Here is a 3,865-nt window from a genome sequence, read left to right on the forward strand (position 1 = left end):
AATCACAAAAAAAAAAAAAAGGGTTAGATTTGGTGTATGGAAATCTGGTTCTTATTTAGCCAGACCTTATTTATGCTGAGAACCTATAAGCACCACTGCATTACTGTAAACATTGTAGTAATACAATTCATGTGTAAATATACTAGAGAGTAGTGTAATGCAGAAACAGATAATCACAGAAAAGGACTGGCCCCAGTAGCTAGTACCGTATTGTCCCGAATATAAGACGATGTTTTTTTCTTGGAAATACATCTGAAAAAACGCGGTCGTCTTATATTCAGTAAATACAGACTTTACAGACGGCGTAGATTACTTCGAAAAAATTCAAAACTGCCTTTTCAGGAAGACTGTAAGGAATAAACCAAAGTTTATGTACATTGTAAGAAATGAAAGTGGACGGGCTTCCTTAGGGCAAGGTTAGAATGAAGGAATCTGCTCTGAGGCGGTGAGGGCAGACTGAAGCACAGAGATAATACACTGCCGAGCAGAGGCTGGATTTACAGACGTGGGGGACCTCAGTGATAAGAAGTGAGATGCGCGGGGGCAGGGCTACTGGTTACCAATTGAGTCAGCAGAACCGTGAGTGAAGTGAATGTGTTTAAATTGGATTTTGGATGGGTCAGAGGGTTAATGGAGCACAGGAGATCAGGGGTGTACCGTGGGGAGAGTTGAGGAGGAAACTATATGGTGTTTGTCATGTGAACAAGAGACTGGGTCATTAGAGATTGATTTGACTCATTGATGTGTGTAACATTATATACTCAATGATGTGTAATATTATATACGGAGATTAGATTCAGTTATTTGAAAAATATCTTTAACACTGATTGATGAATGAACCAGGTCAGAAAAATACTCTTCATAATAATGAGCTTTATTTGTTCTAACATCTGTTGTTGTCATAGGCAGTGTTTGGGAGTATTGGGAAGTCGGAGTCATTTTAGTGAATCGGTGTGTTCATCTAAATGAAGCAGATGCCCACATGCCATTTTAGTTTTTTAATTCTTTTTTATGATACACAGTACACATAAAACCTTGATTACAATATCCTGGGAGCATAAAAGACAGATGTATTATTTTATTTTCAGCATAAACACCTGTTTAATCAATGTGAATCACAGAAGTATGATGAATTATCACACATTACAATAAACGGAGTAATTTAAAATGTATATAAAAGTGTAAAATATATATAAAAATATTTTTAATAATCTGTGTGTGTGTGTGTGTGTGTGTGTGTAGTACTGTTTATAGTTTTTTTTTTTTTTAAGAAATTAATAGTTATTCATAAAGGATGCACGTTTAAGCTGATTAAAAGTGATAGTAAAAGTGAAAAAAAAAGAAATCTCGGATTCCACAAAAATATTTTAATGATTCCTGAAGGATCATGTGACACTGAAGACTGGAGTCTATTTGTGAGTGTGAAAGTGTTTAAATGATAAGTGAGAGAGAAAAAAGAAAGATATTTTAACACTTATATGCATAAATGACAGTATACGTGATGAACTATCATGAACTGTTTTTATTAATTTATTTGTGCATGTAATTATTTATTTTACATTGTTCAAATGACCTTCTTGTAGGATGTCATGAAGATTCAGGCTGAAAAGCTGATCTGTGATCAAGTCTAAAATGGGTTAAGGAATGGTTAACCATAATAACAAGGCAAAAAGCCCATATCTGGCACAGAGCATACCATGACACACAATGCACACATCTACGCCTGCAGGCAATATAATATGCTTTTCTCAAATTTTACTCAGTGAATACTTAATGTAGCATTATCTCTTCTAAAGCATCGAGGTGATGGCTTTACAAACAAATAAAGTGTGAATTGTCAAGCCTAGAGCACCCTGCTGATTTTCATCTCTACAAAGACCTGCACAAGCTTGATTATTACAGAGTGTGATTCGGTTAAATTAACATTCAGTTTCTGTAAAGGCCTGACAGGGTGATTCTAACACATTTACGGGAAGATTAGACACAAATATTAAAGGGGTCCTATTATGCTTTTTCACTTTTTGAATTTTAGTCAGTGTGTAGTGTGTATGTTTAAGCATAAAAAAGATCTTCAAACTTACAAATCTCAAAGTCCACTCCAAAGGGAGATATTTCGTTTTTAAAAAATCCCTATAATAAATTGCTGACAGTACAATACTGGACAATGATGTAATCTGCAGAATTTACACTTCAATTATGAGACTACAGTGCTTCCCATACATTGAGTGCGGGTGTTTTTATATCACTGTATTTCTGAAGGAAACCGACTGTCTTCAGAAAATTGGATGTCATTTTCATTGAATCTTGCATGTAATGTCTAATAAAGCAGTGTTTTTTTGAGCTGAAGGCTGCTTTGTGTACAGCTGTTACCGGGGAAACCTTGATCTCTACCACTCCAACAGCGCCTCCTGCTGTTGTGATTCCTACTTTTGTCATATTCATGTAAAATTGGTAACAGATTGTTTTGATTTTAGCAGTGTATCTTGTTTCATTTAAATGCTAGTCGTTTTACATAGCATGACATCTTTTATTTCAGCCAGAGATTCTGCCTGCAGCACAGACATCCATCCAGATTCGTGAGAAGACCATAAATGAGACTGTCTTCATATTAAGCGGATCCAGCCTACTGGGGTGAAAACAAACACTCTCTAAATATGAGTTTTTAATTACTCACTCTGAGAGCCCCCATGGCAAGGCTTTGAGATGATAAAAAAAAATGTGCTTCGTTTTGAATAATATTGTGCTTTGCATCAATCAAGCCACATATCACAAACATTGCACTGAATACAAGAATTATAACTGAGTTCTCCAAGCCAAAAATAGCCCTATTTTGTGTGAAACCCAATTTTCTTACTATCGATTCCCCGACAGATTCTGAAGGTAAGAACCATAAAGAGCTATTCATCCTAATAATGCTCTAATGAGTTCCAGTTTTCTCTGTAGAAGAGGGATGCGATTCTTTGGCAGTACCAGCAGCAGAGATGTAAACACATGATGTTTAATCCTTCTTATTACTGTAACTTCCTTTTTCCTGTTTGCTTGTTTATTTTCATCATTGTTTGGTCATGCTTGTAAACTATGAGATATATAATGCACAGTGTTGCAGAATTGCATCAGGCTGACATTTTGGGTTTAACCTTAGGTTTTCAAGACTGTCATCATGTACAATGATTGTGCTGTTCTACTTTTGAGATGTTTCTGATCCAGTTACAGCGTTTTACAGCTACTGTTCTCTCCAGGGGTAGGTAGGAATAATCGGAAAAGATGTAGGGACTCATTATAAACCCTATAAATCAGGTTAGCTCATTAATATGAATGAGGTTACATAACGTTCGTCAAAAAGTCTTAATCTGATTTAGTGGAAGGCGGTGACAATGGCTGTGTCTTGCACATTCCTTCAGTTCTTTAATCGTTGCAAAGTCAAACAAAACGCAGCTATGCGAAATACAATTTAGAATTAATAGATATATAAATACATTTATAGAATTTTAACATATTTGACTAATTTATAAATTTCCCTGTTAAGCAATAGGCTAGCTCGAGCAGTGGGAATATCCGCTGCACTTAATGTTGAAATTCAGACCACAAATGTAATATTTATTTTAATGAAGAGTTCTATAAGCAAAGAGTTAATATTGAATAGCTTACATTTATACACAGTATAGCCAGTTACTTGAGCTATTTTTGCTCTTCCAGCGTAAATAATTTCAAATAGTAGGCTAAATAGTACCAAAACGCGGCACACTGTCCAGTGCTAGTGATGTTCACTTTGAGCTCTTTAAGCACTTTAAGCTCTTTACCTCCCTTCAAATAAACGAAATATGAAATGATTGAATAAGATTCAAAGATCGAGATTCTGCTGAAC

The sequence above is a fragment of the Sinocyclocheilus rhinocerous genome, unplaced genomic scaffold, assembly GCF_001515625.1.
Source record: "Sinocyclocheilus rhinocerous isolate Xijiao unplaced genomic scaffold, SAMN03320098_v1.1 scaffold174, whole genome shotgun sequence".
Taxonomy (NCBI): domain Eukaryota; kingdom Metazoa; phylum Chordata; class Actinopteri; order Cypriniformes; family Cyprinidae; genus Sinocyclocheilus; species Sinocyclocheilus rhinocerous.